Source organism: Budorcas taxicolor, chromosome 18 (assembly GCF_023091745.1).
Source record: "Budorcas taxicolor isolate Tak-1 chromosome 18, Takin1.1, whole genome shotgun sequence".
NCBI lineage: Eukaryota > Metazoa > Chordata > Mammalia > Artiodactyla > Bovidae > Budorcas > Budorcas taxicolor.
The window spans coordinates 45,418,471-45,431,888 of NC_068927.1; positions in this window are offsets into that span (position 1 = coordinate 45,418,471).

A 13,418-nucleotide genomic window follows, 5' to 3' on the forward strand; every position below is an offset into this window, starting at 1 on the left:
AGCCCCTCCTGTAGCCTGGGTTCTGGGACTATAGGATCTCCTGTTCACATCTCAGAGAACCTGGCATCCTGCGCAGACCCCAGCCTAGGAAGGTATTGAATGAGCGGCCTTGTGTGCTTGGGCGTGGCACATGCCTGAATTGGGCATGCAGCAGGCTTTGTGAAGCCCCTGAGCTTCCTAAATCATAGTGCCCCCATGGTGGCTGTGTGTAAATAGTTTCTCCCAGCATCAGTTGAGTTCCCTGCAGACAGTGAAGGCTGACACATGGTGACCAGGTGCAGAGCAGGATGCAGTCAGCGAGGCACCATGAGGAGTTCAGTTTCTCTGGTAACAAGGGTGGGACTGTGAGCCCTCATAGCAGGGCCTCCTGAAAAGCCACACATGGGAGATGCTGTCCATATCAGTACCTCAGGGGCTTTGCCTTCAAAGGAGCCTGTAGGCAGCAGGGACCCAGGAGGAAACAGAAGATTCATCCCTGACATTTGCTTTGACCCCAGACCGATCCTAAAGTGTGCAGAGAGAATGAGAGAGCACACACCTGTCCACCGCATCCCTACATGAGATAGGCAGCCTTTCCTTATGGAGGTGACATCCCCCCGATACCCCACCAGTGGCTCTTGCTGGAGGACTCAGGATATGGTGCACAGCTAGGACCAGAGGTCTGTGGCCATACACATGCAGTGGCTAAGGCAGGGGGGCAAGGAGAGGACCAGTATTTCTCAGTTCCATCTCACTTCAGTTTCCTGATATATTGATGAAATAGGTACCATTATTATCCCCATTTTATAGATGAAGAAATTGAGGCTCAGAGAAGCTAAGCAACTTGCCCAGATCACACAGTTCTTAAGCAAATAGAAAGTGAAAGTGTTAGTAACTCATTCATGTCCAACTCTTTGAGACACCATGGACTGGTTGGTGCCCGCCCTCCAGGCTCCTCTGTCCAAGGGATTTTCCAAGCAAGAATACTGGACTGGGTTGCCATGCCGTCCTTCAGAGAATCTTCCCGACCCAGGGATCCAACCCAAATCTCCAGCATTGGAGGTAGATAGGGCAGGACTCAAACCCAGTGGGTCTGACCTCAGAGTCACTCTACCACCCTACCCTCACCTCTGAGGCCAGGCCTGGGGCCCAGAGTGAGCCAAGAATGGAATAATGGGTACACCACACTGGCCCATCAACCACACCAAAGTCTCTACCATCATATTCTCCAAATAATGGAGTCACAGAAATGGAAAAGGTCAGTTTTCATTCCAATCCCAAAGAAAGACAATGCCAAAGAATGCTCAAACTACTGCACAATTGCACTCATCTCACACGCTAGTAAAGTAATGCTCAAAATTCTCCAAGCCAGGCTTCAGCAATATGTGAACTGTGAACTTCCAGAGGTTCAAGCTGGTTTTAGAAAAAGCAGAGGAATCAGAGATCAAATTGTCAACATCCGCTGGATCATGGGAAAAGCAAGAGAGTTCCAGAAAAACATCTACTTCTGCTTTATTGACTATGCCAAAGCCTTTGACTGTGTGGATCACAATAAACTGTGGAAAATTCTGAAAGAGATGGGAATACCAGACCACCTGACCTGCCTCTTGAGAAACCTATATGCAGGTCAGGAAGCAACAGTTAGAACTGGATGTGGAACAACAGACTGGTTCCAAATAGGAAAAGGAGTACGTCAAGGCTGTATATTGTCACCCTGCTTATTTAACTTCTATGCAGAGTACATCATGAGAAACGCTGGGCTGGAAGAAGCACAAGCTGAATCAAGATTGCTGGGAGAAATATCAATAACCTCAGATATGCAGATGACACCACCCTTATGGCAGAAAGTGAAGAAGAAGAGCATCTTGATGAAAGTGAAAGAGGAGAGTGAAAAAGTTGGCTTAAAGCTCAACACTCAGAAAACAAAGATCATGGCCTCCGGTCCCATCACTTCATGGCAACTAGATGGGGAAACAGTGGAAACAGTGACTGACTTTATTTTTTGGGGCTCCAAAATCACTGCAGATGGTGATTGAAGCCATGAAATTAAAAGACGCTTACTCCTTGGAAGAAAAGTTATGACTAATCTAGACAGCATATTGAAAAGCAGAGACATTACTTTGCCAACAAAGGTCTGTCTAGTCAAGGCTATGGTTTTTCCTGTGGTCATGTATGGATGTGAGAGTTGGACTATAAAGAAAGCTGAGCCCCAAAGAATTGATGCTTTTGAACTGTGGTGTTGGAGAAGACTCTTGAGAGTCCCTTGGACTGCAAGGATATCCAACCAGTCCATCCTAAAGGAGATCGGTCCTGGGTGTTCATTGGAAGGACTGATGTTGAAGCTGAAACTCCAGTACTTTGGCCACCTCATGTGAAGAACTGATTCATTTGAAAAGACCCTGATGCTGGGAAAGATTGAAGGCAGGAGGAGAAGGGATGACAGAGGATGAGATGGTTGGATGGCATCACCGACTCAATGGATATGGGTTTGGGTGGACTCCAGGAGTTGGTGATGGACAGGGAAGCCTGGCGTGCTGCGATTCATGGGGTCACAAAGAGTCAAACACAACTGAGCGACTGAACTGAACTGAACTGAACTACAGCTGTGTTAGGACTGTGGGCTTAAAAGGGATATTTTTCTGGGTTCCAAATGTTTGTTAGTACGCTTATATTATCTTTATAGGATAATCATCATTCAGAAGAGCTGGCACAGAGGACAAGCCAACCAATCACAGATTCTCTAGGCCCTGAAAAGTTACACACCAGCTCTGTTTCTCTGCCTTCAAACAGAACTGTTTTTAAACTACATCTCATTTCATTCCCTTAGTTTCTTGCATTTCCATAAGCCTGCTCTTCATGGACACTATCTGCTCTGTTGTTCACAAATGTCTCAAAGATTCAACTGACAAGCTCTGGTTAGATTCATAGCTTGGATAAACACTCTCTAGATCCACTTGTAAGCTTCTGAAGAGCTCTGCCACGTCTGTCGGCTCTCGTGTTCTTCCCACAGTGCCCAGTACAGTACTGGACATTTACTAAGCACTCAAGTGTTGTTGCATGAAAAAAGGAACTGACTGACTTGCACAACTGGGAAGTCCAAGGTGCCTTTCTTCAGGTATAGCAGGATCTAGAGGTTCTAGCAGTCTCATCAGGTGTCTACCCTCCCTCTTTTGGCTCTGCTTCCTTATGTTATCAGTTTGATTCTCAGGCATGCTGACTCCCTTCAGCAGCCAACATAGCCACAGGTGTTTTAAAAATCACTTCCATATCCCAGCTTCTGACCACAGAGAAAGCCTCATCCCATGAAGTCTTGGGGAAGACTCTGGTTGGCTGACTTGGGTCACATGCCCATCACTGAGCCAATCAGAGTGGCCTAGGGAATGAGGTATTCTCATTGGTCAGGTCTAGGTCCATCCCCTCAAGCCAGGGCTAGGAATCAGACTCACCCCACTCCAAAGCCCATCAAGGACAGGCTCTGTCATCAGAAGAGGATGCAGAAGGAACCATGCTGAGCAAACTTCTAGAAACCGATGCTGCCCTAGTCCCTAGAATGTCCCGACCCAGACTCTAGATTTTGCCCCCTCTAACCTATACTTGCCCATCCTGATGAATGGGATACTCACCAACTACTCTGTTCTTAGAGCCAGGAAGTTACAGATTATTATTTTTCTAAGTTCTTTTCTCTCCCTTCTCCATGTACCAATGGAAACTTAATGCATGTGGCTACTAAGCCCAGCGACCCAGCAGTCCAGCTCCAGCCAAGCAACTGCTTGACCACCAGATCCTTCACAACACTCACCATAGCTCTCAGAACCCTGGAATGAAGAAGGCATTATGCCTGTTTCATGGATAAATACACTGAGGCTGATGAATTATGATGTCTCTCCTAAGGACTCATAGGAAGCTGATGGCAGAACCAGGGCAGAGCCCAGGTCTGAGACCTTTTAGGAAATATACCCACTGTGGGACCACCCCATGGTTTATGGCCCTGTGCTCAGCAGATCACCAACACCAACAAGCCAGGCACCCCCATCCAACTCCCCTGCTGTAGCCAGCCAGGGTCCAGGGTCCAGGGCTTAGGGATAGCAAGCTTCCTAAGCAGGGGAGGGTTGGAGGCAAGGCTCCTGTGTGGACAGAGACCTACTGGCCACTGCTGAGACAGCATTGAAAACATCTTCCTCCAGGGGATCTTCCTGATCCAGGGATCAAACTCTAGTCTCCTGCATTGCCGGAGGATTCTTTACCCTCTGAGCCACCAGGGAAGCCCCAGGCTGGGGATGGAGGTGGGCAATCCTTCCAGCACCTTGTGCTGGAGACTCCAAAGGAGATTTTCCTGGCTTTTCCCCACGCGTGCCTCTTCTTGAGGACCCACGGCCCCTGGGCACCACAGTGCTGACCACAGGGATGAACTTATTTCCTGCCTTAAGACTAATCTGGGTATCTCCATACAAGAGCTGGCAGGCCAGGGGGCTTCATGATCCTGGCCATTGAACCATGGTCCCTCCTCCCAACCGTGCTGTCTGATCCTCCATCCAACACGTGTTAGTGGGCACTCATTGCTGGCCACACCCAGCACAGCGACTGGGGGTCCAGGGAAAACCAGAGAAGGATGGGGGAGGAGACTCGCCCTCTGCACAATGAGATTGGCTGGGTACATGGTTTAAGAATGGTGGGGGAAGCTGTTGGGCTTGAAGGTAAGAGCAGCCCCTCCTTCTTGGCTTTGCAGTTGGGTGAAGCATCCTGGGGGCAGGTGGGGGGAGTTCACAGGTGGGCGGACAAAAGCCCAGAGTGTGAAAGAAACACTGACTCCCCAAATCCCAGGTCCCACAGGATTCCAGGTTGGACGGGAGAGGACTTGAGGCTGTGGGCAGATGGGAGTTTGGGCAGGGAGGCTTAAGGTAATGAGCTTGAACTTCATCTGGAAGGTATCATTCTGAGGCTGAGGAGCCCATGTAAGAAAGATCACAGCTGAGGGAAAAGGGAGACAGAGGACATGCTGGAGGATTCTCCACCATCCCTAAGCTAATGGTATTTAAGAAAGTAATTTCACTGATTTATTTTTGGTTGCACTGGGTCTTCATTGCTGCTTGGGTTTTCCTCTAGTTTCAGAGACTGGGGGCTACTCTCTGGTTGTGGTGCGGTGGGCCTCTCATTGCAGTGGCTTCTCTTGTTGCAGAGCGTGGGCTCTAGGCAAACGGGCTTCAGAAGTTGCGGCATGTAGGCTCAATAGCTGCCGTCTCTGGGCTCTAGAGCACAGACTCGACAGCGGTGGCACACAGGCTTAGTTGCTCTGCAGTGTGTGGGATCTTCCCGGATCAGGAATCGAACTCGTGTCTCCTGCATTGGCAGGTAGATTCTTTACCACTGAGCCACCAGAGAAGCCCCAAAGGCATTTTGATTTGACCAGTTAGAAATCTGAGATGAAGTCAGGTGATATGGTTCCCACCACACTAAGGGAAGGGAAACAATGACAGCCCCGGCTTTGGCTTAGCTCTGGCTTCCAGAGGTCAGGGGAGGATACACCACAAGGGCAGTTGTCTGCTCAGATAAACCTTCATCATGGACTTGCATCATATACTAGGGATGTTAAAAGGAAAAGTGTGCAACTATTAATTAGGGTAAGAAATTTAGGGTGACCCAGATTGCAATGGTAGCAGCACTGACATTTTAGCAGCTGCTGGCAGGACGTCTCTCCTCTCTCAAAGTCCTGCACTTTCTCTAGGAAGTCCTTGGTACTCAGCCAGCCATGTCCTGGCAACCATGCTCTGGACTCAGGCCTGGCCAAGTGGATCTTCTTTCCTGGGAAACAGAGGTGGTGAAGCTGAATGCCCTGTTCACAGCCAGCCCCAGGGGAGGAGGAGCCTGGAACTCTGGCCCCCTGGCCTTTGGGCCACCCTAATTTTGCTCTGCCCCCTCTTTGATCCAGGGACCACCTTCGTGGTATTGGTGTGGGACTGTCCAGCACCATTCCCTCCTCTCGGGGTCTTGATTCCTCCTGTGTTCTCAGCCTGCATGGCTGGAGCTGTGCCCTACATGGGGCCGGCTTGTGACCCAGGACCCAAACCCGGCAGAATTCTGTTCCTCTGTGATGTGTCCTGTGCTCTGTGTGTGACTCTGGCCACGTGGTCAGGCACCATTAGAACTAACCCCGGGGTTTTCATCTGAGCCACTGGGATGCAGTGCCTACCGTAACCCAATGGATCTACACCTGGAACTACCTGAGCACCACCTGGAGCCCATGAAGGTCCTCAATGGGGTCAACCAGAGCCCAGAATCCATATTCTGGTGATAGTGGCTGAATCCAGCCCCGCCTGAGGCTACTCTGCCCAGGACAGGGTCTTCTCAGCTCATAGTGGACTGGGTATCCTACCCCGTGCCACCCCAAGAGACCTCCCCATGCCCAGCATCCCTCCAGCAACCCCTTCCTCCACTTCTCTGGCTTAAGTTAGCCCAAAGGGGTTTCAGCTGCTGGGCAGAAAATCGAGCTCCAGAGGACAGCTTTGTTCAAGTTTACAAGAATGCGGAGACCCTAGGACCTCCCTGTGGTCCAGTATCTAAGACTCCATGCTCCCAATGTAGGGGGCCTGGGTTCAGTCCCTGGTCAGGGAACTGGATTTCCCATGCCTCAGCTAAGAGTTCACATGCCTCTACTAAGGCCTGGTGCAGTCAAATAAGTAAATGAATAAAAAATATTTAAAAAAAAAAAAAGAAAGAAAGAAACGATGGGAAGACCTAGCTCTAGGAAGGCCCTGGAGCTGGCCCCAGTACAGGAACAGATAAACCTGGTGTTGTCTTTTGGGGGAATTCCTCCTAAGATAGACCCTGGGATGGGGCTCAAGGTCACCTGGGGTATAGGATAGCCAGGGGCAAAGTGGCTTGAGCTGGGCCTTGGTGGCACTTGGAATGAAGGCGAGCATGTTGGTGTGGGACACCCAGGGGCCAAGGGCCCGAGGCAAGACTAAGTGAGGAGGCCTGGGTCTTGAGGCCTGGGCTGTGTGGAGGTGGGTGCAGTCTGGCAAGCAGGCTGGGGAGTCTGGGTTTGACACCCAGGAAATAGGACATCATGGCAGTATGATTTACTCCAGATGGGTGATCATTGATTTACAACTCCTGACAGGTGTGCTATTCTGAAACTTGACAGAGAGAAACATTAAGTCCAGGAGTCCCCATTCTGCATGGAGCAATCCCATTTCTCTACGCCTGGTCAATTCTACAGCCAAAGCACTTTCGTCCCCTGGAGGGAGTCAGGATTGATTTGAATTAACCAGGAAGTTCTTTGACTGCTATTTTAAAACTTCTCTCTGCTACCTGGCCTGACATAATAATTACCTGCCTGTGATTTATCTCCAGCAGATTATGAGCGATGATAGGGTTTGGGGTGATAATTGAGTGTGTCGAACACCTCACCTCCTCCCTCGTCATTCAAGCTGAAACAGCGCTGGCTTTCTCTCTGGGCTGCTGGTGTTTGCTATCACCTTGCCGAGAGTGGGTTACAGAAGGAGGTGGGCATTTTGCAGTGAGTCCTGTCAGCTCACATAGCACCCTGCTGTGCTCAGTCAGCAGAGAAGGCAATGGCACCCCCACTCCAGTACCCTTGCCTGGAAAATCCCATGGATGGAGGAGCCTGGTAGGCTGCAGTCCAGGGGGTCGCTAAGAGTTGGATACGACTGAGCAACTTCCCTTTCACTTTTCACTTTCATGCACTGGAGAAGGAAATGGCAACCCACTCCAGTGTTCTTGCCTGGAGAATCCCAGGGACGGGGGAGCCTGGTGGGCTGCCGTCTATGGGGTCACACAGAGTCGGACACGACTGAAGTGACTTAACAGCAGCAGTGCTCAGTCAGACTCAATGGGGGTCTCAGTGAGGGCCAGCATCTTGTAAGTCACCCCTTAGATGAGACCCACAGCCCAGATGCTAAGCCACACCTCTGCTCTCACCCTCTCCCAATATTTCCTGGGCTCCTACTGTGTGTCTGACACTGTTCTGGGGACACCTCAGTGAACCAAATAAATGGAAAGATCCCTGCCCTCAGGAAGTGGGAGGGAGCATGAGGGGCAGGGCCACAAAGACACATAATCAATCAACAGGAAAGGAACTTCAGAGATAGACCTTCAGAGATAGACGAGCTAAAGAGGAAATGTGACAGGACTCAGGAGGGCCCTGGAAGGCAGCATAGGAAGTGGGAGCCAAGGATCCAGCCAGGAAAAGGCTGGGAGGAACAGATCAAGCAAAAGGAACAGGGAAGGGTCGGGGAGGATGGGAAGGAGGTGGGGGGTGGGGGTGAGGGGAAAGTGGAGGGTGTGAGCTCAGAGAGGTTGATGGGGGCTGAGAATGGTCTCCTGAAGCTGGGGGTGAAGCCCAGAAGGGCTTCAGAAGGGAAGCCCCCACCCTCCCCCAGAGGAAGTCTTGGGGAAGTGGTCGCGGTGCGGCCAGTAGGAAGCCCAGGATGGAGTTCTGGAGAGTCTGCAACCAGCACCATCAGCGGCTCCTGGAGGCAGGACGGCTACATAATTGCAGGGCCTGGTAGGGAATGAAAACACTGGGCCCCTTGTTCAGAGAGCAGGGAAAAACCTTTTCCATTCTTTCACAATCTCTCTAGCTACCTGTCATGGGGTTTTAAAATTTGCTACTTAATGCTGCTCTACCTTGGGCATGGGGAAACTTGTGGGGTGAATGCAGATCCTCATGGGCGCCCAGCATGCCACCCTGAAATTCAGAGCTTAATCTGGCCTCCTGCCTATGCTCAGACCCCCAGGAGTGGAGGGTGACAGCAGTCGCCAGGTAGGGCACAGATTAGGTGGTTGGGATGTGGGAGTGACTAACACACACACACACACACACTCCCAGCCTGATCCTGGAGACCCCTGAGAAGAAAGAGAGAGTCTGGGGGAAGGGGAAGTGAAGTGAAGTGAAGTCGCCCAGTCGTGTCCGACTCTTTGCGACCCATGGACTGTAGCCTACCAGGCTTCTCAGTCCATGGGATTTTCCAGGCAAGAGTACTGGAGTGGGTTGCCATCTCTTTCTCCAGGGGATCTTCCCAACCCAGGGATCGAACCCAGGTCTCCCGCATTAGAGGCAGACGCTTTACCCACTGAGCCACCAGGGAAGCCAGGCATTTGAAACTGTTGCTGTGCTGGAAAGGGCCGCCCTGGGCAATGCTGACAGGGCTCTTAAGGGTCCATCTCCAGGGCCTCACTGAGAAGCTGGAGACTAGTCCTTTATCCATGAGGTTTTCTGGGGAAGTGAGTATAGCATAGCTGCTTTATGACATTGTATTAGTTTCTGGTATACAGCAAAGTTAATCAGCTATGGAAAGTAAAGAAAGCAAAAGTGTTAGTCGCTCAGTCGTGTCCAGCTCTGAGACCCCATGGTCTGTAGCCCACCAAGCTCCTCTGTCCATGGGATTCTCCAGGCAAGAATACTGGAGTGGATTGCCATGCCCTTCTCCAGGGGATCTTCCCGACTCAGGGACTGATCCTGAGTCTCCCACATTGCAAGCAGATTTTTTATCGTCCTAGCCACCAGCTATATGTTAACATATATTCTGTGTTTGGGGGATTTCCTTCCCATTGAGGCCGGCACGGAGCACTAGGGAGAGTTCCCTATGCTGCACAGTTGGATCTCATTAGTTATCTGTTTTATATTTAGCCGTGTATATAAACAAGGATATTTAGCCAACACAATAAAATTGAAAATGGAGAGAAAACAAAACCCCCAAATTAGAAAAGAAGACGATATTCTCATTGTTGGCAGACAATATGTTTATGTTTACTGAAAAGATCCAAAAACGTTAATTGCAAAACAATTTGATTCAGGGAGAAAGCCTGGAAAAGTGGACTGAGGGAGGGTACATGGAGGAAAAACCATAAGTTTCCCAGTATCAGGGAGTAGCTGCCTGGGAAATGAAATGGGAGGGGAAAAAAAAAAAAAAAGAGTGTCATTCACAACATCAATAAAGCTACAAAGTATATAAACTGAACAGGAAGCACACAAGACCCAGATGAAGAAACTCCTGAAACACTAAAAGGACAAACAACAGACACCCGGGTTAGAGAGAAATGATCCTTTCTGGGATGGGAAACGGAGAAGGCAATGGCACCCCACTCCAGTACTCTTGCCTGGAAAATCCCATGGATGGAGGAGCCTGGTAGGCTGCAGTCCATGGGGTCGCTAAGAGTCGGACACGACTGAGCGACTTCACTTTCATCTTTCACTTTCATGCATTGGAGAAGGAAATGGCAACCCACTCCAGTGTTCTTGCCCGGATAATCCCAGGAATGGGGGAGCCTGGTGGGCTGCCGTTTCAGGGATGGGAAAAGTTGCTTTGTGAAGATCTCAGTTCCCTCCCAATTCATCTGTGTTCCTACTACAGTTTCCGATTTAAAAAATCCCCAACACGTTTTCACAGATGTTTGAGAGAAAGAGGTTCAAGTTCCTCAGACAGAGTGGGCGGGACGGGGCTGAGGGGCACTGCTCTCCGCACGCATCAGACACCCCTTCCGTGCCGCAGCCCCGCAGAAGCCACACAGCCACACACAGCCAGTGTCGCCGTGGGACGGGAGCGCACCGGCTCTCTGTCTGCAGGCCTTGATGCTGTTCCCTGGGTGAGTGGCTCCGGTCAGGTGGGATCTCCTGCTGTATATACTGAATCTGCAATACGCAAGTGAGAGTCTCCTGAGGGGAGAGGCGGTGCGCCCAGGGCTGGGGGCTCCATGGCTGAGCCCAGCTCACAGTCTCGGTCTGCAACGATGGCTGCGTGATGAGGTCTCCTCCGTCTTAACTGCGTAGAAGGGGCTGGGTTGGGCTCTCCAGGCTATCAGTGGCCATGCCGATTCTCAGAGGAGAGGGACGGAGGCTGCCTGGTCAGCCACGTCTTTTGCTGTGTGACCCTGGCCCATTCTTCCCCTTGATGTCTCAGTTTCTCCATCTGCAGTGTGTGTGGGGTGGGGGTGGTGTGGTGGGGTTGGCTGGATCTCAGGGCCTGGGCCTCTCCAACAGGGCTGCCTTTGGAGGCAGAAGGAGGAAATTGCTGTCTTGTAAAAGGGAAGCTGGGAGTCAGGCTGGCTGGGAGGGCTAGGGGGGCCAGACTAGAGCTAAAGGCCTAGGAGAGCCTGGGAGTAAGGTCCAGAGTGGGGCTAGTCCAGGCCCTGTAACAGGCTCTCAGGCTGTAACAGAGGGACAGACAGTCAGGCTGCAGGGTGGGGTGTGGACCCATAAACAGACCAGAGTCCTTAGCCCGGCGTGCAGCCTTCCTGCAGGGCTGAAGACCTTCCCTGTCTCGGTCCAGCAGTGGGAGTCTGGGCTTTGCACAGGTGACCCAGGTGCCCTCCATCCCCGCTCCTCCCAGCCTGCAGAGCCCACGCTGGAATCGGGAACATTTTGCCGCAGGATTCATGGCAGGGGCAGGCAGGAGCTTTCTTGTCTCAGAACTGAGGTTGCTCTCAGATTCATGTGAGCCATAAACCCGCGCCCTATTTCTGCTCTAATTGAGGCTATTTGTATTGTGACTAAAATAATCAGAGACAATTTTATTGGTATATTTAAAAAAATAATGACATCCCATATACTTAAGTTATGTCACTGCAGTGACAATTCGATGGGACTCCCCGGGGCCTTGGCTTGGACGGCCTGCGCTAGACTACGCTGTCCCGCCCCAGCATCCTGCACCTCCCAGAATAGAGAGCAGAAGAGATGCTGACAGAAACAGGTCCCCAAGGCCTGGGCCACAGTCAGGGGCCAAATAGTAAAGATCTAGGGGCTTCTCTGGTCGCTCAGTGGTAAAGAATCTGCCTGCCAATGCAGGACACGCGGGTTTGATCCCTGGTCTGGAAGATCCCCTGGAGAAGGGCACGGCAACCCCCTCCAGTATTCTTGCCTGGAGAATCCCCATAAAGAGACGAGCCTGGTCAGCTACAGTCCATGCGGTCACAGAAGAGTCAGGCGTGACTTAGCAATTAGACAGCAGCAACAACGAATGCCAGCCTAGTGAGCCCAGAACACCTTAGGAAATTGGAGCAGTGGGGCTTTCTGGAGCTGCCCAAACCTTAGTTCACATCTGCCTTTCATGGTGGGCTTTGCCACCCAGCTGGAGTCATCTGCCTTCTGGTCACTCATTCTTCTCTGGGGACGCTCCACCCTTTGTTGTCCTGCTGCTGGAGCAGGTGGTGGCCCCTACCGACCCTTGTTGTTGCTCAGTCACCAAGTTGCGTCCGACTCTTCATGACCCCATGGACTATAGCACGCCAGGCTTCCCTCACCATCTCCTGGAGTCTGCCCAATTCATGTCCGTTGAATCGGTGATGCCAACTCTGGAGTGACCAATCAGAGTGTCACACTCCCCAGCCACTGGGATTGGTTCAGGGCCAAGCATGTGTCCATTCACAGCCCTAGAGCTAGGGCTGTGCCCAGTCGTTAGGAGGCAGGAACCAGCACATCCCACTTTTGTTTAAGCCTATGTGAGCCAGGCTTTAGTCCCTAAGATCTAAAGAATTATAGTTGATGTAACTTCTATGAAGGCGGAGGGCAGTAGCACCCATCTCTTGGGTGTGTTACAAGGATGCAGAGGGAAGTGCTTACCCAGCACCAAGCACAGCGTCCCCCGATCAGTGGCCGTGGCTGTTGTCAGGAGCAGCATAAAACGCAGATGATTGCTTGTTTACCAACTTTTTGATATATATTTCAGATATTTTTATTTCTTCCAATATGTTATCTATCAGAAGTGACTGAAAGGAAAAATGTAATTGGGCCCCATTATTGTCGCAGAAACGGCTTTAAGAGAACACTGGTCAGGCGAATATCATTATTTCCCATTGTCAACCGGTAAATAGTTGCCGTTGATAAATAGGCAGCCAACAGTCTGTCAGAAGGCTCAAACTATGTTGCATAATACAACATGCCTGTTCATAGATGGGGGGGGGGGGAATAGAAAATAACTTACGTGAGAGGAGAGAGCAGGGAGGGTCTAGCAGCAGACTTCGAAGCCCAGGAGGGGCCTGGGTCCTACTGGGAGGCTCGTGGGTGGTAGGAGCAGCTTTCTGCTGGTGTGGAAGGCTCACTCTCCTTCTCCATCAGGGCCCCTCCTGGGGGCGTCTAACACAACTGATGGTGCTCAGCCTGGGTCGCTCCTCAGCATCTTCTGAGTCTCAGCTGAGTGGATGGACCTCAGCATTCCTTCCACATCACAAAGCCTCCAGGCCCTGCACTGAGAGCCCAGCAGGTCTGAGTGCCCACCAGCCCTGCAACGCCATCAGCCACTGTGGCCAGAAGTAAGTGTGAACCCCTCCCACCTGCTCTGAGCAAGTGTCCTCGCCTAAATCAGCCTTCTGCCCCAGGATGCCGCATCTGTCCAAGTTGCTAACAGGCAGTGGGAGCCTAACCACCCTGCCCCAAGGAAGCCTTCTCTCTTTGCTGGATTCAGGCCCTAAGTGAAGTCGCTCAG